The sequence below is a fragment of the Anabrus simplex genome, chromosome 3 (genome assembly GCF_040414725.1).
Source record: "Anabrus simplex isolate iqAnaSimp1 chromosome 3, ASM4041472v1, whole genome shotgun sequence".
Taxonomy (NCBI): domain Eukaryota; kingdom Metazoa; phylum Arthropoda; class Insecta; order Orthoptera; family Tettigoniidae; genus Anabrus; species Anabrus simplex.
This window is the reverse complement of record NC_090267.1, coordinates 457285128-457308455: the sequence shown is the minus strand read 5'-3', so window position 1 is coordinate 457308455 and position 23328 is coordinate 457285128. Positions and strand designations below refer to the sequence as shown.

The following is a 23328-nucleotide window of genomic DNA, read 5'->3' as shown; positions in this document are numbered from 1 at the left end:
GTGATGACTCCAGGTTTTACTAGGTCCTCTGGTTCAAACTAAATCCCATGGGAAATTTAACGTTTTAATAAATGTGGAAACAGGCTTTGCTCAGACATTGTTTACAGGTTTGCTTATAACTGCACATGAAATAAAGCTACAAAGTAGCTTTTGTTATCAGCTTGAATATATTATAAATGCGAAGACACGCAGTTGTTTCTGTGGTGTAGTGGTTATCACATCCGCCTAACACGCGGAAGGTCCGCTGTTCAATCCCTGGCGGAAACTGCTTATTTTCTTTCGAAAAATTGTGTTTGATTCTTTTGCAACTCTGATAGGCGACATCGGAGAAGAAGGCTAGCGGTTTGAAGAAGTCGAGCGTGGCCCGGCATTCGCGTGGTATGATAATGGGGAACCACAGAAAAATGCTTTCACGGCTGCCCTCATTGTTGTAAAACATATGAAATTGGCGTTCCATAAGAATACTTCCTTTAACAAGTTGTTCCACGGCTGCTGTTATACGTGATATCTCCAGGTCTTACTAAATTCTCTTGTTCACATTCCAGGCCACCGAAAATTGGACGCTTTGTTTTAATGTTGGACACAGATGTTCCATATACAAAGAAGTTTACACGTTTGATTAACCCGGCACATCAAAGAATGCTACATTTAGGTTTGGTTTACAGCTCCAGTATATCCGGATTGGGCGAAGACAAGCAGTTTTTTCCGTGGTGTAGTGGTTATAACGTCCGCTTTACACGCGGAAGGTCCCCGGTTCGATCCCGGGCGGAAACAACTTATTTTCAATGGACAAGATAGGAGTGTGAAGAAGGCGAGCGTGGCCAAACATTGACGTGGTATGATAATGGTGAACCGAGGAAAGTTGCCTTTTCGCCTGCAGACAATGGTGTAGAACGTTTGAAATTGGTGTTCTATTACAATAATTACTTTAAAATTTGTTCTACGGTTGCTGTTATATGTGATGACTCCAAGTTTTACTAGGTCCTCTGGTTCAAACTAAATCCCACGGGAAATTTAACGTTTTAATAAATGTGGAAACAGGCTAAGCACAGACATTGTTTACAGGTTTCCTTATAACTGCACATGAAGTAAAGCAACAAGTAGCTTTTGGTATCAGCTTGAATATATTAAGTAAATGCAAAGGCAGACGGTTGTTTCCGTGGTGTGGTGGTTATCACATCCGCCTAACACGCGGAAGGGCCCCGGTTCAATCCCGGGCAGAAACAGCTTATATTCATTCTAAAAATTGTATTTGATTTTTTTGCAACACTGATAGGCGACAATCGGAGATGAAGGCTAGCGGTGTGAAGAAGGCGTTCGTGGCCCATCATTCACGTGGTATGATAATGGGGAACCACGGAAAGATGCTTTCACGGCCGGCCACGTTGGTGTAAAACATATGAATTTGGGGTTCCACAGGAATAATTCCTTTAACAAGTTGTTCCACGGCTGCTGTTATACGTGATATCTCTAGGTCTTACTAGCTTCACTGGTTCACATTCCAGGCCACCGGAAATTCGGGGCTTTCATTTAATGATGCACACAGACGCTCCACAGACAAAGAAGTTTACACGTTTGATTAACCCGGCACATCAAAGAATGCTACAAGTAGGTTTGTTTCACAGCTTCAGTATATCCGGAATGGGTGAGGTCAAGCGGTTGTTTCCGCGGTGTAGTGGTTATCACATCCGCCTCACACGCGGAAGGTCCATGGTTCGATCCCGGGCGTAGACAACTTATTTTCAATGGACAGGATAGGAGTGTGAAGAAGGTGAGCGTGGCCAAACATTGACGTGGTATGATAATGGTAAACCGAGGAAAGTAGACTTTTCGCCTGCAGACAATGGTGTAGAACGTTTGAAATTGGTGTTCTATCACAATAATTACTTTAAACTTTGTACTACGGCTGCTGTTATATGTGATGACTCCAGGTTTTACTAGGTCCTCTGGTTCAAACTAAATCCCACGGGAAATTTAACGTTTTAATAAATGTGGAAGCCGCCTCTGTGGTGTAGTGTTTAGCGTGATTATCTGCCACCCCCGAAGGTCCGGGTTCGATTCCCGGCTCTGCCACGAAATTTGAAAAGTGGTACGAGGGCTGGAACGGGGTCCACTCAGCCTCGGGAGGTCAACTGAGTAGAGGTGGGTTCGATTCCCACCTCAGCCATCCTGGAAGTGGTTTTCCGTGGTTTCCCACTTCTCCTCCAGGCGAATGCCGGGATGGTCCCTAACTTAAGGCCACGGCCGCTTCCTTCCCTCTTCCTTGCCTATCCCTTCCAATTTTCCCATCCCTCCACAAGGCCCCTGTTCAGCATAGCAGGTGAGGCCGCCCGGGCGAGGTACTGGTCATACTCCCCAGTTGTATCCCCCGACCAAGAGTCTGAAGCTCCAGGACACTGCCCTTGAGGCCGTAGAGGTGGGATCCCTCGCTAAGTCCGAGGGAAAAACCGAACCTGGAGGGTAAACAGATGATGATGATGATGATGAGGAATAATTCCTTTAACAAGTTGTTCCACTTCTGCTGTTATACGTGAAATCTCTAGGTCTTACTAGCTTCACTGGTTCACATTCCATTCCACCGGAAATTCGGGGCTTTCATTTAATGTTGCACACAGACGCTCCACAGACAAAGAAGTTTACACGTTTGATTAACCCGGCACATCAAAGAATGCTACAAGTAGGTTTGTTTTACGGCTTCAGAATATCCGGAAAGGGTGAGGTCAAGCGGTTGTTTCCGCGGTGTAGTGGTTATCACGTCCGCCTCACACGCGGAAGGTCCCCGGTTCGATCCCGGGCGGAAACAACTTATTTTCAATGGACAGGATAGGAGTATGAAGAAGGCGAGCGTGGCCAAACATTGACGTGGTATGATAATGGTAAACCGATCAATGTTGCCTTTTCACCTGCAGACATTAGTGTAGAACTTTTGAAATTGGTGTTCTATTATAATAATTACTTTAAACCTTGTTCTACGGCTGCTGTTATATGTGATGAGTCCAGGTTTTACTAGGTCCTCTGGTTTAAACTAAATCCCACGGTAAATTTAACGTTTTAATAAATGTGGAAACAGGCTTTGCACAGACATTGTTTACAGGTTTGCTTATAACTACACATGAAATAAAGCTACAAAGTAGCTTTTGTTATCAGCTTGAATATATTAAGTAAATGCAAAGACACGCGGTTGTTTCCGTGGTGTAGTGGTTATCACATCCGCCTAACACGCGGAAGGGCGCCGGTTCAATCCCGGGCGGAAACAGCTTATTTTCATTCGAAAAATTGTTTTTGATTTTTTGCAACACTGATAGGCGACAATCGGAGATGAAGGCTAGCGGTGTGAGGAAGGCGTTCGTGGCCCAGCATTCACGTGGTATGATAATGGGGAACCACGGAAAGATGCTTTCACGGCCGGCCACATTGGTGTAAAACATATGAAATTGGGGTTCCATAGGAATAATTCCTTTAACAAGTTGTTCCACGTCTGCTGTTATACGTGATATCTCTAGGTCTTACTAGCTTCTCCGGTTCACATTCCAGGCCACCGGAAATTCGAAGCTTTCTTTTAATGTTGGACACAGACGTTCCACAGACAAAAACATTTGCTACACACGGCACATCAAAGAATGCTACAAAGTAGTTTTCGTCTACAGCTTCATTATATTCGTTAAGTGGGAAGACACTCGGTGTAGTGGTTATCACGTCCGCTTTACACGCGGAAGGTCCCCGGTTCGATCCCGGGCGGAAACAACTTATATTCAATCTAAAACCAATGTTCGGTTCTTTATGCCACACGTATCGGTGACAATCATCATCATCATCGTCATCTGTTTACCCTCCAGGTTCGGTTCTTCCCTCGGACTTAGCGAGGGATCCCACCTCTACCGCCTCAAGGGCAGTGTCCTGGAGCTTCAGACCCTTGGTCGGGGGATACAACTGGGGAGTATGACCAGTACCTCGCCCAGGCGGCCTCACCTGCTATCCTGAACAGGGGCCTTGTGGAGGTATAGGAAGATTGGATGGGACAGGCAAGGAAGAGGGAAGGAAGCGGCCGTGGCCTAAAGTAGGTACCATCCCGGCATTCGCCTGGAGGAGAAGTGGGAAACCACGGAAAACCACTTCCAGGATGGCTGAGGTGGGAATCGAACCGAACCCACCTCTACTCAGTTGACCTCCCGAGGCTGAGTGGACCCCGTTCCAGCCCTCGTACCTCTTTTCAAATTTCGTGGCAGAGCCGGGAATCGAACCCGGGCCTCCGGGGTTGGCAGCTAATCACGCTAACCACTACACCACAGAGGCGGACATCGGGGACAATGCGAGACAGAAAATAGGAGTGTGAAGAAGGCGTTCGTGGCCCAGCGTTCACGTGGTATGATAATGGGGAACCACGGAAAGATGCTTTCACGGCCGGCCACATTGGTGTAAAACATATGAAATTGGGGTTCCATAGGAATAATTCCTTTAACAAGTTGTTCCATGGCTGCTGTTATACGTGATATCTCTAGGTCTTACTAGCTTCTCCGGTTCACATTCCATTCCACCGGAAATTCGACGCCTTCTTTTAATGTTGGACACAGACATTCCACAGACAAAAATATTTGCTACACACGGCACATCAAAGAATGCTACAAAGTAGATTTCGTCTACAGCTTCATTATATTCGTTAAGTGGGAAATACTCGGCTGTTTCCGTGGTGTAGTGGTTATCACATCCGCCTCACACGCGGAAGGTCCCCGGTTCGATCCCGGGCGGAAACAACTTATTTTCTATGGACAAGATAGGAGTGTGAAGAAGTCGAGCGTGGCCAAACATTGACGTGGTATGATAATGGTGAACAGAGGAAGGTTGCCTTTTCGCCTGCAGACAATGGTGTAAAACGTTTGAAATTAGTGTTCTATTACAATAATTACTTTAAACTTTGTTTTTTCGGGTGCTGTTGTATGTGATGACTCCAGGTTTTACTAGGTCCTCTGGTTCAAACTAAATCCCATGGGGAAATTAAACGTTTTAAATAATGTGGAAACAGGCTTTGCACAGACATTGTTTACAGGTTTGCTTATAACTGCACATGAAATAAAGCTACAAAGTAGCTTTTGTTATCAGCTTGAATATATTAAGTAAATGCAAAGACACGCGGTTGTTTCCGTGGTGTAGTGGTTATCACATCCGCCTAACACGCGGAAGGTCCCCGGTTCGATCCCGGGCAGAAACAACTTATTTTCAATGGACAAGGTAGGAGTGTGAAGGCGGCGAGCGTGGCCAAATATTCACGTGGTATGATAATGGAAAACCGATGAATGTTGCCTTCCCGCCTGCAGACTTTGGTGTAGAACGTTTGAAATTGGTGTTCTATAAGAAAATTACTTTAAAATGTTGTTGTACGGCTGCTGTTATATGTGATGACTCCAGGTTTTACTAGGTCGTCTGGTTCAAACTAAATCCCACGGGAAATTTAGCGTTTTAATAAATGTGTAAACAGGCTTTGCTCAGACATTGTTTACAGGTTTGCTTATACCTGCACATGAAATAAAGCTACCAAGTAGCTTTTGTTATCAGCTTGAATATATTAAGTAAATGCAACGACACGCGGTTGTATCCGTGGTGTAGTGGTTATCACATCCGCCTAACACGCGGAAGGTCCCCGGTTCGATCCCGGGCGGAAACAACCTATTTTCAATGGACAAGATAGGAGTGTGAAGAAGGCGAGTGTGGCCAAACATTGACGTGGTATGATAATGGTGAACCGAGGAAGGTTGCCTTTTCGCCTGCAGACAATGGTGTAGAACGTTTGAAATTGGTGTTCTATTACAATAATTACTTAAACTTTGTTCTACGGCTGCTGTTATATGTGATGACTCCAGGTTTTACTAGGTACTCTGGTTTAAACTAAATCCCACGGGAAATTTAACGTTTTAATAAATGTGGAAACAGGCTTTGCACAGACATTGTTTACAGGTTTGCTTTTAACTACACATGAAATAAAGCTACAAAGTAGCTTTTGTTATCAGCTTCAATATATTAAGTAAATGCAAAGACACGCGGTTGTTTCCGTGGTGTAGTGGTTATCACATCCGCCTAACACGCGGAAGGGCCCCGGTTCAATCCCGGGCGGAAACAGCTTATTTTCATTCGAAAAATTGTGTTTGATTTTTTTGCAACACTGATAGGCGACAATCGGAGATGAAGCCTAGCGGTGTGAAGAAGGCGTTCGTGGCGAAGCATTCATGTAGTATGATAATGGGGAACCACGGAAAGATGCTTTCACGGCCGGCCACATTGGTGAAAACATATGAAATTGGGGTTCCATAGGAATAATTCGTTTAACAAGTTGTTCCACGGCTGCTGTTATACGTGATATCTCTAGGTCTTACTAGCTTCTCCGGTTCACATTCCAGGCCACCGGAAATTCGAAGCTTTCTTTTAATGTTGGACACAGACGTTCCACAGACAAAAACATTTGCTACACACGGCACATCAAAGAATGCTACAAAGTAGTTTTCGTCTACAGATTCATTATATTCGTTAAGTGGGAAGACACTCGGCTGTTTCCGTGGTGTAGTGGTTATCACGTCCGCTTTACACGCGGAAGGCCCCCGGTTCGATCCCGGGCGGAAACAAGTTGTATTCAATCTAAAACCAATGTCCGGTTCTTTATGCCACACGTAGCGGGGACAATGCGAGACAGAAAATAGGAGTGTGAAGAAGGCTTTCGTGGCCCAGCATTCACGTGGTATGATAATGGGGAGCCACGGAAAGATGCTTTCACGGCCGGCCACATTTGTGTAAAACATATGAAATTGGGGTTCCATAATCAAAAAAATTCAAATATAAATAAAGTAACCCAAACAAACTCAACACAATAAATTCCAAACTCAACAATATAGATAATAAATGCTTACGTTTAGAACAAAAAGTTCACGCTCCTATCATAAACACTAAAATCAAGACAACTCAACTTATATTTATTACCATTTGCTTTAGTAGGCTAGCGGTGTGAGGAAGGCGTTCGTGGCCCAGCATTCACGTGGTATGATAATGGGGAACCACGGAAAGATGCTTTCACGGCCGGCCACATTGGTGTAAAACATATGAAATTGGGGTTCCATAGGAATAATTCCTTTAACAAGTTGTTCCACGGCTGCTGTTATACGTGATATCTCTAGGTCTTACTAGCTTCTCCGGTTCACATTCCATTCCACCGGAAATTGGACGCCTTCTTTTAATGTTGGACACAGACGTTCCACAGACAAAAACATTTGCTACACACGGCACATCAAAGAATGCTACAAAGTAGTTTTCGTCTACAGCTTCATTATATTCGTTATGTGGGAAGACACTCGGCTGTTTCCGTGGTGTAGTGGTTATCACGTCCGCTTTACACGCGGAAGGTCCCCGGTTCGATCCCGGGCGGAAACAACTTGTATTCAATCTATAACCAATGTTCGGTTCTTTATGCCACACGTATCGGGGACAATGCGAGACAGAAAATAGGAGTGTGAAGAAGGCGTTCGTGGCCCAGCATTCACGTGGTATGATAATGGGGAACGACGGAAAGATGCTTTCACGGCTGCCCTCATTGGTGTAAAACATATGAAATTAGCGTTCCATAAGAATACTTCCTTTAACAAGTTGTTCCACAGCTGCTGTTATACGTGATATCTCTACGTCTTACTAAATTCTCTTGTTCACATTCCAAACCACCGTAAATTCGGCGCTTTCTTTTAATGTTGGACACACACGTTCCACATACAAAAACGTTTGCTTAACCCGGCACATCAAAGAAAGGTACAATGTAGGTTTCGTCTACAGGTTCATTATATTCGGTAAGTGCGAAGACAATCGGCTGTTTCCCTGGTGTAGTGGTTATCACGTCCGCCTTACACGCGGAAGTTCCCCGGTTCGATCCCGGTCGGAAACAAGTTGTATTCAATCTAAAACCAATGTCCGGTTCTTTATGCAACACGTAGCGGGGACAATGCGAGACAGAAAATAGGAGTGGGAGGAAGGCGTTCGTGGCCCAGCATTCACGTGGTATGATAATGGGGAACCAGGGAAAGATGCTTTCACGGCCGGCCACATTGGTGTAAAACATATGAAATTATGGTTCCATAGGAATAATTCCTTTAACAAGTTGTTCCACGGCTGCTGTTATACGTGATATCTCTAGGTCTTACTAGCTTCACTGGTTCACATTCCACGCCACCGGAAATTCGGGGCTTTCATTTAATGTTGCACACAGACGCTCCACAGACAAAGAAGTTTACACGTTTCATTAACCCGGCACATCAAAGAATGCTACAAGTATGTTTGTTTCACAGCTTCAGTATATCCGGAATGGGTGAGGTCAAGCGGTTGTTTCCGCGGTGTAGTGGTTATCACATCCGCCTAACACGCGGAAGGTCACCGGTTCAATCCCGGTCGGAAACAGCTTATTTTCTTACGAAAAATTGTGTTTGATTTTTTCGCAACTCTGATAGGCGACATCGGAGAAGAAGGCTAGCGGTTTGAAGAAGTCGAGCGTGGCCCGGCATTCGCGTGGTATGATAATGGGGAACCACAGAAAAATGCTTTCACGGCTGCCCTCATTGGTGTAAAACATATGAAATTGGGGTTCCATAGGAATAATTCCATTAAAAAGTTGTTCCACGTCTGCTGTTATACGTGATATCTATAGGTCTTACTACCTTCTCCGGTTCACATTCCAGGCCACCGGAAATTCGACGCTTTCTTTTAATGTTGGACACAGACGTTCCACAGACAAAAACATTTGCTACACACGGCACATCAAAGAATGCTACAAAGTAGTTTTCGTCTACAGCTTCATTATATTCGTTAAGTGGGAAGACACTCGGCTGTTTCCGTGGTGTAGTGGTTATCACATCCGCCTAACACGCGGAAGGGCGCCGGTTCAATCCCGGGCGGAAACAGCTTATTTTCAATGGACAGAATAGGAGTGTGAAGAGGGCGAGCGTGGCCAAACATTGACGTGGTATGATAATGGTAAACCGAGGAAAGTTGCCTTTTCGCCTGCAGACAATAGTGTAGAATGTTTGAAATTGGTCTTCTATTACAATAATTACTTTATGCTTTGTTCTACGGCTGCTGTTATATGTGATGACTCCAGGTTTTACTAGGTCCTCTGGTTCAAACTAAATCCCACGGGCAATTTAACGTTTTAATAAATGTGGAAACAGGCTTTGCACAGACATTGTTTACAGGTTTCCTTATAACTGCACATGAAATAAAGCTACAAAGTAGCTTTTGTTATCAGCTTGAATATATTAAGTAAATGCACAGACACGCGGTTGTTTCCGTCGTGTAGTGGTTATCACATCCGCCAAACACACGGATGGGCCCCGGTTAAATCCCGGGCGGAAACAGCTTACTTTCATTCGAAAAATTGTGTTTGATTTTTTTGCAACACTGATAGGCGACAATCGGAGATGAAGGCTAGCGGTGTGAAGAAGGCGTTCGTGGCCCAGCATTCACTTGTATGATAATGGGGAACCACGGAAAGTTGCTTTCACGGCCGGCCACATTGGTGTAAAACATATGAAATTGGGGATCCATAGGAATAATTCCATTAACAAGTTGTTCCACGTCTGCTGTTATACGTGATATCTATAGGTCTTACTACCTTCTCCGGTTCACATTCCAGGCCACCGGAAATTCGACGCTTTCTTTTAATGTTGGACACAGACGTTCCACAGACTAAAACATTTGCTACACACGGCACATCAAAGAATGCTACAAAGTAGTTTTCGTCTACAGCTTCATTATATTCGTTAAGTGGGAAGACACTCGGCTGTTTCCGTGGTGTAGTGGTTATCACATCCGCCTAACACGCGGAAGGGCGCCGGTTCAATCCCGGGCGGAAACAGCTTATTTTCAATGGACAAGGTAGGAGTGTGAAGGAGGCGAGCGTGGCCAAACATTCACGGGGTATGATAATGGTAAACCGATGAATGTTGCCTTTTCGCCTGCAGACAATAGTGTAGAGCGTTTGAAATTGGTGTTCTATTACAATAATTACTTTAAGCTTTGTTCTACGGCTGCTGTTATATGTGATGACTCCAGGTTTTACTAGGTCCTCTGGTTCAAACTAAATCCCACGGGCAATTTAACGTTTTAATAAATGTGGAAACAGGCTTTGCACAGACATTGTTTACAGGTTTCCTTATAACTGCACATGAAATAAAGCTACAAAGTAGCTTTAATTATCAGCTTGAATATATTAAGTAAGTGCACAGACACGCGGTTGTATCCGTGGTGTAGTGGTTATCACATCCGCCTAACACGCGGAAGGGCGCCGGTTCAATCCCGGGCGGAAACAGCTTATTTTCATTCAAAAAATTGTGTTTGATTTTTTTGCAACACTGATAGGCGACAATCGGAGATGAAGGCTAGCGGTGTGAGGAAGGCGTTCGTGGGCCAGCATTCACGTGGTATGATAATGGGGAACCACGGAAAGATGCTTTCACGGCCGGCCACATTGGTGTAAATCATATGAATTTGGGGTTCCATAGGAATAATTCCTTTAACAAGTTGTTCCACGTCTGCTGTTATACGTGATATGTCTAGGTCTTACTAGCTTCTCCGGTTCACATTCCAGGCCACCGGAAATTCGAAGCTTTCTTTTAATGTTGGACACAGACGTTCCACAGACAAAAACATTTGCTACACACGGCACATCACAGAATGCTACAAAGTAGTTTTCGTCTACAGCTTCATTACATTCGTTAAGTGGGAAGACACTCGGCTGTTTCCGTGGTGTAGTGGTTATCACATCCGCCCAACACGCGGAAGGGCCCCGGTTCAATCCCGGGCGGAAACAGCTTATTTTCATTCGAAAAATTGTGTTTGATTTTTTTGCAACACTGATAGGCGACAATCGGAGATGAAGGCTAGCGGTGTGAGGAAGGCGTTCGTGGCCCAGCATTCACGTGGTATGATAATGGGGAACCACGGAAAGATGCTTTCACGGCCGGCCACATTGGTGTAAAACATATGAAATTGGGGTTCCATAGGAATAATTCCTTTAACAAGTTGTTTCACGTCTGCTGTTATACGTGATATCTCTAGGTCTTACTAGCTTCTCCGGTTCACATTCCAGCCACCGGAAATTCGAAGCTTTCTTTTAATGTTGGACACAGACGTTTCACAGACAAAAACATTTGCTACACACGGCACATAAAATAATGCTACAAAGTAATTTTCGTCTACAGCTTCATTATATTCGTTAAGTGGGAAAACACTCGGCTGTTTCCGTGGTGTAGTGGTTATCACGTCCGCTTTACACGCGGAAGGTCCCCGGTTCGATCCCGGGCGGAAACAAATTATATTCAATCTAAAACCAATGTTCGGTTCTTTATGCCATACGTATCGGGGACAATGCGAGACAGAAAATAGGAGTGTGAAGAAGGCGTTCGTGGCCCAGCATTCACGTGGTATGATAATGGGGCGTCCGCCTCTGTGGTGTAGTGGTTAGCGTGATTAGCTGCCACCCCCGGAGGCCCGGGTTCGATTCCCGGCTCTGCCACGAAATTTGAAAAGTGGTACGAGGGCTGGAACGGGGTCCACTCAGCCTCGGGAGGTCAACTGAGTAGAGGTGGGTTCGATTCCCACCTCAGCCATCCTGGAAGTGGTTTTTCGTGGTTTCCCACTTCTCCTCCAGGCGAATGCCGGGATGGTACCTAACTTAAGGCCACGGCCGCTTCCTTCCCTCTTCCTTGCCTATCCCTTCCAATCTTCCCATCCCTCCACAAGGCCCCTGTTCAGCATAGCAGGTGAGGCCGCCTGGGCGAGGTACTGGTCATACTCCCCAGTTGTATCCCCCGACCAAGAGTCTGAAGCTCCAGGACACTGCCCTTGAGGCGGTAGAGGTGGGATCCCTCGCTAAGTCCGAGGGAAAAACCGAACCTGGAGGGTAAACAGATGATGATGATGATGATGATGATAATGGGGAACCACGGAAAGATGCTTTCACGGCCGGCCACATTGGTGTAAAACATATGAAATTGGGGTTCCATAGGAATAATTCCTATAACAAGTTGTTCCACGGCTGCTGTTATACGTGATATCTCTAGGTCTTACTAGCTTCTCCGGTTCACATTCCATTCCACCGGAAATTGGACGCCTTCTTTTAATGTTGGACACAGACGTTCCACAGACAAAAACATTTGCTACACACGGCACATCAAAGAATGCTACAAAGTAGTTTTCGTCTACAGCTTCATTATATTCGTTAAATGGGAAAACACTCGGCTGTTTCCGTGGTGTAGTGGTTATCACATCCGCCTCACACGCGGAAGGTCCCCGATTCGATCCCGGGCGGAAACAACTTATTTTCTATGGACAAGATAGGAGTGTGAAGAAGGCGAGCGTGGCCAAACATTGACGTGGTATGATAATGGTGAACCGAGGAAGGTTGCCTTCCCGCCTGCAGACAATGGTGTAAAACGTTTGAAATTGGTGTTCTATTACAATAATTACTTTAAACTTTGTTCTACGGCTGCAGTTGTATGTGATGATTCCAGGTTTTACTAGGTCCTCTGGTTCAAACTAAATCCCACGGGAAATTTAACGTTTTAATAAATGTGGAAACAGGCTTTGCACAGACATTGTTTACAGGTTTGCTTATAACTGCACATGAAATAAAGCTACAAAGTAGCTTTTGTTATCAGCTTGAATATATTAAGTAATTGCAAAGGCACGCGGTTGTTTCCGTGGTGTAGTGGTTATCACATCCGCCTAACACGCGGAAGGTCCCCGGTTCGATCCCGGGCAGAACCAACTTATTTTCTATAGACAAGGTAGGAGTGTGAAGGAGGCGAGCGTGGCCAAACATTCACGTGGTATGATAATGGTAAACCGATTAATGTTGCCTTCCCGCCTGCAGACTTTGGTGTAGAACGTTTGAAATTGGTGTTCTATTACAATAATTACTTTAAGCTTTGTTCTACGGCTGCTGTTATATGTGATGACACCAGGTTTTACAAGGTCCTCTGGTTCAAACTAAATCCCACGGGAAATTTAACGTTTTAATAAAAGTGGAAGCAGGCTTTGCACAGACATTGTTTACAGGTTTCCTTATAACTGCACATGAAATGAAGCTACAAAGTACCTTTTATTATCAGCTTGAATATATTAAGTAAATGCACAGACAGGCGTTTGTTTCCGTGGTGTAGTGGTTATCACATCCGCCTCACACGCGGAAGGGCGCCGGTTCAATCCCGGGCGGAAACAGCTTATTTTCATTCGAAAAAGTGTGTTTCAATTTTTCGCAACACTGATAGGCGACAATCGGAGATGAAGGCTATTGGTGTGAGGAAGGCGTTCGTGGCCCAGCATTCACGTGGTATGATAATGGGGAACCACGGAAAGATGCTTTCACGGCCGGCCACATTGGTGTAAATCATATGAAATTGGGGTTCCATAGGAATAATTCCATTAACAAGTTGTTCCACGTCTGCTGTTATACGTGATATCTATAGGTCTTACTACCTTCTCCGGTTCACATTCCAGGCCACCGGAAATTCGAAGCTTTCTTTTAATGTTGGACACAGACGTTCCACAGACAAAAACATTTGCTACACATGGCACATCAAAGAATGCTACAAAGTAGTTTTCGTCTACAGCTTCATTATATTCGTTAAGTGGGAAGACACTCGGCTGTTTCCGTGGTGTAGTGGTTATCACATCCGCCTAACGCGCGGAAGGGCGCCGGTTCAATCCCGGGCGGAAACAGCTTATTTTCCTTGGACAAGATAGGAGTGTGAAGAAGGCGAGCGTGGCCAAACATTGACGTGGTATGATAATGGTGAACCGAGGAAGGTTGCCTTTTCGCCTGCAGACAATGGTGTAGAACGTTTGAAATTGGTGTTCTATTACAATAATTACTTTAAACTTTGTTTTTTCGGCTGCTGTTATATGTGATGACTCCAGGTTTTACTAGGTCCTCTGGTTCAAACTAAATCCCACGGGAAATTTAACATTTTAATAAATGTGGAAACAGGCTTTGAACAGACATTGTTTACATGTTTGCTTATAACTGCACATGAAATAAAGCTACCAAGTAGCTTTTGTTATCAGCTTGAATATATTAAGTAAATGCAAAGACACGCGGTTGTATCCGTGGTGTAGTGGTTATCACATCCGCCTAACACGCGGAAGGTCCCCGGTTCGATACCGGGCGGAAACAACTTATTTTCAACGGACAGGATAGGAGTGTGAAGAAGGCGAGCGTGGCCAAACATTGACGTGGTATGATAATGGTAAACCGATGAATATTGCCTTTTCGCCTGCAGACAATAGTGTAGAACGTTTGAAATTGGTGTTCTATTACAATAATTACTTTAAGCTTTGTTCTACGGCTGCTGTTATATGTGATGACTCCAGGTTTTACTAGGTCCTCTGGTTCAAACTAAATCCCACGGGAAATTTAACGTTTTAATAAATGTGGAAACAGGCTTTGCACAGACATTGTTTACAGGTTTGCTTATAACTGCACATGAAATAAAGCTACAAAGTAGCTTTTGTTATCAGCTTGAATATATTAAGTTAATGCACAGACACGCGGTTGTTTCCGTGGTGTAGTGGTTATCACATCCGCCTAACACGCGGAAGGGCCCCGGTTCAATCCCGGGCGGAAACAGCTTATTTTCATTCGAAAAATTGTGTTTGATTTTTTTTTCAACACTGATAGGCGACAATCGGAGATGAAGTCTAGCGGTGTGAAGAAGGCGTTCGTGGCCCAGCATTCACGTAGTATGATAATGGGGAACCACGGAAAGATGCTTTCACGGCCGGCCACATTGGTGTAAAACATATGAAATTGGGGTTCCATAGGAATAATTCGTTTAACAAGTTGTTCCACGGCTGCTGTTATACGTGATATCTCTAGGTCTTACTAGCTTCTCCGGTTCACATTCCAGGCCACCGGAAATTCGAAGCTTTCTTTTAATGTTGGACACAGACGTTCCACAGACAAAAACATTTGCTACACACGGCACATCAAAGAATGCTACAAAGTAGTTTTCGTCTACAGATTCATTATATTCGTTAAGTGGGAAGCCACTCGGCTGTTTCCGTGGTGTAGTGGTTATCACGTCCGCTTTACACGCGGAAGGCCCCCGGTTCGATCCCGGGCGGAAACAAGTTGTATTCAATCTAAAACCGATGTCCGGTTCTTTATGCCACACGTAGCGGGGACAATGCGAGACAGAAAATAGGAGTGTGAAGAAGGCGTTCGTGGCCCAGCATTCACGTGGTATGATAATGGGGAGCCACGGAAAGATGCTTTCACGGCCGGCCAAATTTGTGTAAAACATCTGAAATTGGGGTTCCATAGGAATAATTCCTTTAACAAGTAGTTCCACGGCTGCTGTTATACGTGATATCTCTAGGTCTTACTAGCTTCTCCGGTTCACATTCCATTCCACCGGAAATTGGACGCCTCCTTTTAATGTTGGACACAGACGTTCAACAGACAAAAACATTTGCTACACACGGCACATCAAAGAATGCTACAAAGTAGTTTTCGTCTACAGCTTCATTATATTCGTTAAGTGGGAAAACACTCGGCTGTTTCCGTGGTGTAGTGGTTATTACATCCGCCTCACACGCGGAAGGGCGCCGGTTCGATCCCGGGCGGAAACAACTTATTTTCTATGGACAAGATAGGAGTGTGAAGAAGGCGAGCGTGGCCAAACATTGACGTGGTATGATAATGGTGAACCGAGGAAGGTTGCCTTCCCGCCTGCAGACTTTGGTGTAGAACGTTTGAAATTGGTGTTCTATTACAATAATTACTTTAAGCTTTGTTCTACGGCTGCTGTTATATGTGATGACACCAGGTTTTACTAGGTCCTCTGATTCAAACTAAATCCCACGGGAAATTTAACGTTTTAATAAATGTGGAAACAGGCTTTGCACAGACATTGTTTACAGGTTTCCTTATAACTGCACATGAAATAAAGCTACAAAGTAGCTTTTGTTATCAGCTTGAATATATTAAGTAAATGCACAGACAGGCGTTTGTTTCCGTGGTGTAGTGGTTATCACATCCGCCTCACACGCGGAAGGGCGCCGGTTCAATCCCGGGCGGAAACAGCTTATTTTCATTCGAAAAAAAGTGTTTCAATTTTTCGCAACACTGATAGGCGACAATCGGAGATGAAGGCTATTGGTGTGAGGAAGGCGTTCGTGGCCCAGCATTCACGTGGTATGATAATGGGGAACCACGGAAAGATGCTTTCACGGCCGGCCACATTGGTGTAAAACATATGAAATTGGGTTTCCATAGGAATAATTCCATTAACAAGTTGTTCCACGTCTGCTGTTATACGTGATATCTATAGGTCTTACTACCTTCTCCGGTTCACATTCCAGGCCACCGGAAATTCGACGCTTTCTTTTAATGTTGGACACAGACGTTCCACAGACAAAATCATTTGCTACACACGGCACATCAAAGAATGCTACAAAGTAGTTTTCGTCTACAGCTTCATTATATTCGTTAAGTGGGAAGACACTCGGCTGTTTCCGTGGTGTAGTGGTTATCACATCCGCCTAACACGCGGAAGGTCCCCGGTTCGATCCCGGGCAGAACCAACTTATTTTCTAAGGACAAGGTAGGAGTGTGAAGGAGGCGAGCGTGGCCAAACATTCACGTGGTATGATAATGGTAAACCGATTAATGTTGCCTTCCCGCCTGCAGACTTTGGTGTAGAACGTTTGAAATTGGTGTTCTATTACAATAATTACTTTAAGCTTTGTTCTACGGCTGCTGTTATATGTGATGACACCAGGTTTTACTAGGTCCTCTGGTTCAAACTAAATCCCACGGGAAATTTAACGTTTTAATAAATGTGGAAACAGGCTTTGCACAGACATTGTTTACAGGTTTGCTTATAACTGCACATGAAATAAAGCTACAAAGTAGCTTTTGTTATCAGCTTGAATATATTAAGTAAATGCACAGACACGCGGTTGTTTCCGTGGAGTAGTGGTTATCACATCCGCCTAACACGCGGAAGGGCCCCGGTTCAATCCCGGGCGGAAACAGCTTATTTTCATTCGAAAAATTGTGTTTGATTTTTTTGCAACACTGATAGGCGACAATCGGAGATGTAGGCTAGCGGTGTGAGGAAGGCGTTCGTGGCCCAGCATTCACGTGGTATGATAATGGGGAACCACGGAAAGATGCTTTCACGGCCGGCCACATTGGTGTAAATCATATGAAATTGGGGTTCCATAGGAGTAATTCCTTTAACAAGTTGTTCCACGTCTGCTGTTATACGTGATATGTCTAGGTCTTACTAGCTTTTCCGGTTCACATTCCAGGCCACCGGAAATTCGAAGCTTTCTTTTAATGTTGGACACAGACGTTCCACAGACAAAAACATTTGCTACACACGGCACATCAAAGAATGCTACAAAGTAGTTTTCGTCTACAGCTTCATTATATTCGTTAAGTGGGAAGACCCTCGGCTGTTTCCGTGGTGTAGTGGTTATCACATCCGCCTAACAAGCGGAATGGCCCCGGTTCAATCCCGGGCGGGAACAGCTTATTTTCCTTGGACAAGATAGGAGTGTGAAGAAGGCGAGCGTGGCCAAACATTGACGTGGTATGATAATGGAGAACCACGGAAAGATGCTTTCACGGCCGGCCACATTGGTGTAAAACATATGAAATTGGGGTTCCATAGGAATAATTCCTTTAACAAGTTGTTTCACGTCTGCTGTTATACGTGATATCTCTAGGTCTTACTAGCTTCTCCGGTTCACATTCCAGGCCACCGGAAATTCGAAGCTATCTTTTAATGTTGGACACAGACGTTTCACACACAAAAACATTTGCTACACACGGCACATCAAAGAATGCTACAAAGTAGTTTTCGACTACAGCTTCATTATATTCGTTAAGTGGGAAAACGCTCGGCTGTTTCCGTGGTGTAGTGGTTATCACGTCCGCTTTACACGCGGAAGGTCCCCGGTTCGATCCCGGGCGGAAACAACTTATATTCAATCTAAAAACCAATGTTCGGTTCTTTATGCCATTCGTATCGGGGACAATGCGAGACAGAAAATAGGAGTGTGAAGAGGGCGTTCGTGGCCCAGCATTCACGTGGTATGATAATGGGGAACCACGGAAAGATGCTTTCACGGCCGGCCACATTGGTGTAAAACATATGAAATTGGGGTTCCATAGGAATAATTCCTTTAACAAGTTGTTCCACGGCTGCTGTTATACGTGATATCTCTAGGTCTTACTAGCTTCTCCGGTTCACATTTCATTCCACCGGAAATTGGACGCCTTCTTTTAATGTTGGACACAGACGTTCCACAGGCAAAAACATTTGCTACACACGGCACATCAAAGAATGCTACAAAGTAGTTTTCGTCTACAGCTTCATTATATTCGTTAAGTGGGAAAACACTCGGCTGTTTCCGTGGTGTAGTGGTTATCACATCCGCCTCACACGCGGAAGGTCCCCGGTTCGATCCCGGGCGGAAACAACTTATTTTCTATGGACAAGATAGGAGTGTGAAGAAGGCGAGCGTGGCCAAACATTGACGTGGTATGATAATAGTGAACCGAGGTAGGTTGCCTTTTCGCCTGCAGACAATGGTGTAAAACGTTTGAAATTGGTGTTCTATTACAATAATTACTTTAAACTTTGTTCTACGGCTGCAGTTGTATGTGATGACTCCAGGTTTTACTAGGTCCTCTGGTTCAAACTAAATCCCACGGGAAATTTAACGTTTTAATAAATGTGGAAACAGGCTTTGCACAGACATTGTTTACAGGTTTGCTTATAACTGCACATGAAATAAAGCTACAAAGTAGCTTTTGTTATCAGCTTGAATATATTAAGTAATTGCAAAGGCACGCGGTTGTTTCCGTGGTGTAGTGGTTATCACATCCGCCTAACACGCGGGAGGTCTCCGGTTCGATCCCGGGCAGAACAAACTTATTTTCTATGGACAAGGTAGGAGTGTGAAGGAGGCGAGCGTGGCCAAACATTCACGTGGTATGATAATGGTAAACCGATTAATGTTGCCTTCCCGCCTGCAGACTTTGGTGTAGAACGTTTGAAATTGGTGTTCTATTACAATAATTACTTTAAGCTTTGTTCTACGGCTGCTGTTATATGTGATGACTCCAGGTTTTACTAGGTCCTCTGGTTCAAACTAAATCCCACGGGAAATTTAACGTTTTAATAAATGTGGAAACAGGCTTTGCACAGACATTGTTTACAGGTTTCCTTATAACTGCACATGAAATAAAGCTACAAAGTAGCTTTTGTTATCAGCTTGAATATATTAAGTAAATGCACAGACAGGCGTTTGTTTCCGTGGTGTAGTGGTTATCACATCCGCCTCACACGCGGAAGGGCGCCGGTTCAATCCCGGGCGGAAACAGCTTATTTTCATTCGAAAAAGTGTGTTTCAATTTTTCGCAACACTGATAGGCGACAATCGGAGATGAAGGCTATTGGTGTGAGGAAGGCGTTCGTGGCCCAGCATTCGCGTGGTATGATAATGGGGAACCACGGAAAGATGCTTTCACGGCCGGCCACATTGGTGTAAAACATATGAAATTGGGGTTCCATAGGAATAATTCCTTTAACAAGTTGTTTCACGTCTGCTGTTATACGTGATATCTCTAGGTCTTACTAGCTTCTCCGGTTCACATTCCAGGCCACCGGAAATTCGAAGCTTTCTTTTAATGTTGGACACAGACGTTTCACAGACAAAAACATTTGCTACACACGGCACATCAAAGAATGCTACAAAGTAGTTTTCGTCTACAGCTTCATTATATTCGTTAAGTGGGAAGACACTCGGCTGTTTCCGTGGTGTAGTGGTTATCACGTCCGCTTTACACGCGGAAGGCCCCCGGTTCGATCCCGGGCGGAAACAAGTTGTATTCAATCTAAAACCAATGTCCGGTTCTTTATGCCACACGTAGCGGGGACAATGCGAGACAGAAAATAGGAGTGGGAGGAAGGCGTTCGTGGCCCAGCATTCACGTGGTATGATAATGGGTAGCCACGGAAAGATGCTTTCACGGCCGGCCAAATTTGTGTAAAACATATGAAATTGGGGTTCCATAGGAATAATTCCTTTAACAAGTAGTTCCACGGCTGCTGTTATACGTGATATCTCTAGGTCTTACTAGCTTCACTGGTTCACATTCCAGGCCACCGGAAATTCGGGGCTTTCATTTAATGTTGCACACAGACGCTCCACAGACAAAGAAGTTTACACGTTTGATTAACCAGGCACATCAAGGAATGCTACAAGTAGGTTTGTTTTACAGATTCAGTATATCCGGAAAGGGTGAGGTCAAGCGGTTGTTTCCGCGGTGTAGTGGTTATCACGTCCGCCTCACACGCGGAAGGTCCCCGGTTCGATCCCGGGCGGAAACAACTTATTTTCAATGGACAAGATAGGAGTGTGAAGAAGGCGAGCGTCGCCAAACATTGACGTGGTATGATAATGGTAAACCGATGAATGTTGCCTTTTCGCCTGCAGACAATGGTGTAAAACGTTTGAAATTGGTGTTCTATTACAATAATTACTTTAAACTTTGTTCTACGGCTGCTGTTATATGTGATGACTCCAGGTTTTACTAGGTCCTCTGGTTCAAACTAAATCCCACGTGAAATTTAACGTTTTAATAAATGTGGAAACAGGCTTTGCACAGACATTGTTTACAGGTTTGCTTATAACTACACATGAAATAAAGCTACAAAGTAGCTTTTGTTATCAGCTTGAATATATTAAGTAAATGCAAAGACACACGGTTGTTTCCGTGGTGTAGTGGTTATCACATCCGCCTAACACGCGGAAGGGCGCCGGTTCAATCCCGGGCGGAAACAGCTTATTTTCATTCGAAAAATTGTGTTTGATTTTTTTGCAACACTGATAGGCGACAATCGGAGATGAAGGCTAGCGGTGTGAGGAAGGCGTTCGTGGCCCAGCATTCACGTGGTATGATAATGGGGAACCACGGAAAGATGCTTTCACGGCCGGCCACATTGGTGTAAAACATATGAAATTGGGGTTCCATAGGAATAATTCCTTTAACAAGTTGTTTCACGTCTGCTGTTATACGTGATATCTCTAGGTCTTACTAGCTTCTCCGGTTCACATTCCAGGCCACCGGAAATTCGAAGCTATCTTTTAATGTTGGACACAGACGTTTCACAGACAAAAACATTTGCTACACACGGCACATCAAATAATGCTACAAAGTAGTTTTCGTCTACAGCTTGATTATATTCGTTAAGTGGGAAAACGCTCGGCTGTTTCCGTGGTGTAGTGGTTATCACGTCCGCTTTACACGCGGAAGGTCCCCGGTTCGATCCCGGGCGGAAACAACTTATATTCAATCTAAAAACCAATGTTCGGTTCTTTATGCCATACGTATCGGGGACAATGCGAGACAGAAAATAGGAGTGTGAAGAGGGCGTTCGTGGCCCAGCATTCACGTGGTATGATAATGGGGAACCACGGAAAGATGCTTTCACGGCCGGCCACATTGGTGTAAAACATATGAAATTGGGGTTCCATAGGAATAATTCCATTAACAAGTTGTTCCACGGCAGCTGTTATACGTGTTATCTCCAAGTCATACTAAATTCGCTTGTTCACATTCCAGGCCACCGGAAATTCGACGCTTTCTTTTAATGTTGGACACAGACGTTCCATATACAAAAACGTTTGCTTAACCCGGCACATCAAAGAATGCTACATTTAGGTTTGGTTTACAGCTCCAGTATATCCGGAATGGGCGAAGACAAGCGGTTTTTTCCGTGGTGTAGTGTTTATCACATCCGCCACACATGCGGAATGTCCCCGGTTCGTTCCCGGGCAGAAACAACTTATTTTCAATGGACAAGATAGGAGTGTGAAGGAGGCGAGCGTGGCCAAACATTCACGTGGTATGATAATAGGGAACCACGGAAAGATGCTTTCACGTCCGGCCACATTGGTGTGAAACATATGAATTTGGGGTTCCATAGGAATAATTTCTTTAACAAGTTGTTCCACGGCAGCTGTTATACGTGTTATCTCCAAGTCTTACTAAATTCGCTTGTTCACATTCCAGGCCACCGGTAATTCGACGCTTTCTTTTAATGTTGGTAACAGTCGTTCCATATACAAAAACGTTTGCTTAACCCGGAACATCAAAGAATGGTACAAAGTAGGTTTCGTCTACAGCTTCATTATATTCGGAAAGTGGGAAGACACTCAGCTGTTTCCGTGGTGTAGTGGTTATCACATCCGCCTAACACGCGGAAGGTCACCGGTTCGATCCCGGGCGGAAACAACTTATTTTCAATGGACAAGGTAGGAGTGTGAAGGAGGCGAGCGTGGCCAAACATTCACGGGGTATGATAATGGTAAACCGATGAATGTTGCCTTCCCGCCTGCAGAATTTGGTGTAGAACGTTTGAAATTGGTGTTCTATAAAAAAAATACTTTAAAATGTTGTTGTACGGCTGCTGTTATATGTGATGACTCCAGGTTTTACTAGGTCCTCTGGTTCAAACTAAATCCCACGGGAAATTTAACGTTTTAATAAATGTGGAAACAGGCTTTGCTCAGACACGGTTTACAGGTTTGCTTATAACTGCACATGAAATAAAGCTACCAAGTAGCTTTTGTTATCAGCTTGAATATATTAAGTAAATGCAAAGACACGCGGTTGTATCCGTGGTGTAGTGGTTATCAGATCCGCCTAACACGCGGAAGGTCCCCGTTTCGATACCGGGCGGAAACAACTTATTTTCAATGGACAGGATAGGAGTGTGAAGAAGGCGAGCGTGGCCAAACATTGACGTGGTATGATAATGGTAAACCGATGAATATTGCCTTTTCGCCTGCAGACAATAGTGTAGAACGTTTGAAATTGGTGTTCTATTACAATAATTACTTTAAGCTTTGTTCTACGGCTGCTGTTATATGTGATGACTCCAGGTTTTACTAGGTCCTCTGGTTCAAACTAAATCCCACGGGAAATTTAACGTTTTAATAAATGTGGAAACAGGCTTTGCACAGACATTGTTTACAGGTTTGCTTATAACTGCACATGAAATAAAGCTACAAAGTAGCTTTTGTTATCAGCTTGAATATATTAAGTAAATGCACAGACACGCGGTTGTTTCCGTGGTGTAGTGGTTATCACATCCGCCTAACACGCGGAAGGGCCCCGGTTCAATCCCGGGCGGAAACAGCTTATTTTCATTCGAAAAATTGTGTTTGATTTTTTTGCAACACTGATAGGCGACAATCGGAGATGAAGGCTAGCGGTGTGAGGAA

At 44.4% G+C, this 23328-nt stretch overlaps 1 protein-coding gene and 41 non-coding genes across 42 annotated transcripts in view; 41 read left to right on the top strand and 1 right to left on the bottom strand.

Moving 5' to 3' along the window:
- LOC136867430 (endochitinase) overlaps positions 1–23328 on the bottom strand; it is a 274252-nt gene that overhangs the window by 151051 nt on the left and 99873 nt on the right. The gene's annotated exons all lie outside the window — the stretch shown is intronic.
- Positions 699–774, top strand: TRNAV-UAC (transfer RNA valine (anticodon UAC)). Its single transcript has one exon. It is a non-coding gene; the product is annotated as a tRNA-Val (tRNA).
- Positions 1154–1226, top strand: TRNAV-AAC (transfer RNA valine (anticodon AAC)). The gene has a single exon. It is a non-coding gene; the product is annotated as a tRNA-Val (tRNA).
- On the top strand, positions 1662–1734 carry TRNAV-CAC (transfer RNA valine (anticodon CAC)). The gene has a single exon. It is a non-coding gene; the product is annotated as a tRNA-Val (tRNA).
- TRNAV-CAC (transfer RNA valine (anticodon CAC)) lies at positions 2731–2803 on the top strand. The gene has a single exon. It is a non-coding gene; the product is annotated as a tRNA-Val (tRNA).
- TRNAV-AAC (transfer RNA valine (anticodon AAC)) lies at positions 3184–3256 on the top strand. The gene has a single exon. It is a non-coding gene; the product is annotated as a tRNA-Val (tRNA).
- TRNAV-UAC (transfer RNA valine (anticodon UAC)) lies at positions 3673–3744 on the top strand. Its single transcript has one exon. It is a non-coding gene; the product is annotated as a tRNA-Val (tRNA).
- TRNAV-CAC (transfer RNA valine (anticodon CAC)) lies at positions 4679–4751 on the top strand. The gene has a single exon. It is a non-coding gene; the product is annotated as a tRNA-Val (tRNA).
- On the top strand, positions 5134–5206 carry TRNAV-AAC (transfer RNA valine (anticodon AAC)). The gene has a single exon. It is a non-coding gene; the product is annotated as a tRNA-Val (tRNA).
- Positions 5587–5659, top strand: TRNAV-AAC (transfer RNA valine (anticodon AAC)). The gene has a single exon. It is a non-coding gene; the product is annotated as a tRNA-Val (tRNA).
- Positions 6039–6111, top strand: TRNAV-AAC (transfer RNA valine (anticodon AAC)). The gene has a single exon. It is a non-coding gene; the product is annotated as a tRNA-Val (tRNA).
- Positions 6539–6611, top strand: TRNAV-UAC (transfer RNA valine (anticodon UAC)). The gene has a single exon. It is a non-coding gene; the product is annotated as a tRNA-Val (tRNA).
- TRNAV-UAC (transfer RNA valine (anticodon UAC)) lies at positions 7338–7410 on the top strand. The gene has a single exon. It is a non-coding gene; the product is annotated as a tRNA-Val (tRNA).
- On the top strand, positions 7840–7912 carry TRNAV-UAC (transfer RNA valine (anticodon UAC)). The gene has a single exon. It is a non-coding gene; the product is annotated as a tRNA-Val (tRNA).
- On the top strand, positions 8349–8421 carry TRNAV-AAC (transfer RNA valine (anticodon AAC)). The gene has a single exon. It is a non-coding gene; the product is annotated as a tRNA-Val (tRNA).
- TRNAV-AAC (transfer RNA valine (anticodon AAC)) lies at positions 8849–8921 on the top strand. Its single transcript has one exon. It is a non-coding gene; the product is annotated as a tRNA-Val (tRNA).
- TRNAV-AAC (transfer RNA valine (anticodon AAC)) lies at positions 9802–9874 on the top strand. The gene has a single exon. It is a non-coding gene; the product is annotated as a tRNA-Val (tRNA).
- Positions 10255–10327, top strand: TRNAV-AAC (transfer RNA valine (anticodon AAC)). Its single transcript has one exon. It is a non-coding gene; the product is annotated as a tRNA-Val (tRNA).
- On the top strand, positions 10756–10828 carry TRNAV-AAC (transfer RNA valine (anticodon AAC)). Its single transcript has one exon. It is a non-coding gene; the product is annotated as a tRNA-Val (tRNA).
- On the top strand, positions 11256–11328 carry TRNAV-UAC (transfer RNA valine (anticodon UAC)). Its single transcript has one exon. It is a non-coding gene; the product is annotated as a tRNA-Val (tRNA).
- On the top strand, positions 12261–12333 carry TRNAV-CAC (transfer RNA valine (anticodon CAC)). Its single transcript has one exon. It is a non-coding gene; the product is annotated as a tRNA-Val (tRNA).
- Positions 12714–12786, top strand: TRNAV-AAC (transfer RNA valine (anticodon AAC)). Its single transcript has one exon. It is a non-coding gene; the product is annotated as a tRNA-Val (tRNA).
- On the top strand, positions 13167–13239 carry TRNAV-CAC (transfer RNA valine (anticodon CAC)). The gene has a single exon. It is a non-coding gene; the product is annotated as a tRNA-Val (tRNA).
- Positions 13668–13740, top strand: TRNAV-AAC (transfer RNA valine (anticodon AAC)). Its single transcript has one exon. It is a non-coding gene; the product is annotated as a tRNA-Val (tRNA).
- Positions 14122–14194, top strand: TRNAV-AAC (transfer RNA valine (anticodon UAC)). Its single transcript has one exon. It is a non-coding gene; the product is annotated as a tRNA-Val (tRNA).
- TRNAV-AAC (transfer RNA valine (anticodon AAC)) lies at positions 14575–14647 on the top strand. The gene has a single exon. It is a non-coding gene; the product is annotated as a tRNA-Val (tRNA).
- Positions 15077–15149, top strand: TRNAV-UAC (transfer RNA valine (anticodon UAC)). Its single transcript has one exon. It is a non-coding gene; the product is annotated as a tRNA-Val (tRNA).
- Positions 15579–15651, top strand: TRNAV-CAC (transfer RNA valine (anticodon CAC)). The gene has a single exon. It is a non-coding gene; the product is annotated as a tRNA-Val (tRNA).
- Positions 16032–16104, top strand: TRNAV-CAC (transfer RNA valine (anticodon CAC)). Its single transcript has one exon. It is a non-coding gene; the product is annotated as a tRNA-Val (tRNA).
- TRNAV-AAC (transfer RNA valine (anticodon UAC)) lies at positions 16533–16605 on the top strand. The gene has a single exon. It is a non-coding gene; the product is annotated as a tRNA-Val (tRNA).
- TRNAV-AAC (transfer RNA valine (anticodon UAC)) lies at positions 16986–17058 on the top strand. Its single transcript has one exon. It is a non-coding gene; the product is annotated as a tRNA-Val (tRNA).
- Positions 17487–17559, top strand: TRNAV-AAC (transfer RNA valine (anticodon AAC)). The gene has a single exon. It is a non-coding gene; the product is annotated as a tRNA-Val (tRNA).
- Positions 17938–18010, top strand: TRNAV-UAC (transfer RNA valine (anticodon UAC)). The gene has a single exon. It is a non-coding gene; the product is annotated as a tRNA-Val (tRNA).
- Positions 18441–18513, top strand: TRNAV-CAC (transfer RNA valine (anticodon CAC)). The gene has a single exon. It is a non-coding gene; the product is annotated as a tRNA-Val (tRNA).
- TRNAV-AAC (transfer RNA valine (anticodon AAC)) lies at positions 18897–18966 on the top strand. The gene has a single exon. It is a non-coding gene; the product is annotated as a tRNA-Val (tRNA).
- Positions 19347–19419, top strand: TRNAV-CAC (transfer RNA valine (anticodon CAC)). The gene has a single exon. It is a non-coding gene; the product is annotated as a tRNA-Val (tRNA).
- On the top strand, positions 19848–19920 carry TRNAV-UAC (transfer RNA valine (anticodon CAC)). Its single transcript has one exon. It is a non-coding gene; the product is annotated as a tRNA-Val (tRNA).
- Positions 20357–20429, top strand: TRNAV-CAC (transfer RNA valine (anticodon AAC)). Its single transcript has one exon. It is a non-coding gene; the product is annotated as a tRNA-Val (tRNA).
- TRNAV-AAC (transfer RNA valine (anticodon AAC)) lies at positions 20810–20882 on the top strand. The gene has a single exon. It is a non-coding gene; the product is annotated as a tRNA-Val (tRNA).
- TRNAV-UAC (transfer RNA valine (anticodon UAC)) lies at positions 21311–21383 on the top strand. The gene has a single exon. It is a non-coding gene; the product is annotated as a tRNA-Val (tRNA).
- Positions 22264–22336, top strand: TRNAV-AAC (transfer RNA valine (anticodon UAC)). The gene has a single exon. It is a non-coding gene; the product is annotated as a tRNA-Val (tRNA).
- TRNAV-AAC (transfer RNA alanine (anticodon UGC)) lies at positions 23170–23242 on the top strand. The gene has a single exon. It is a non-coding gene; the product is annotated as a tRNA-Val (tRNA).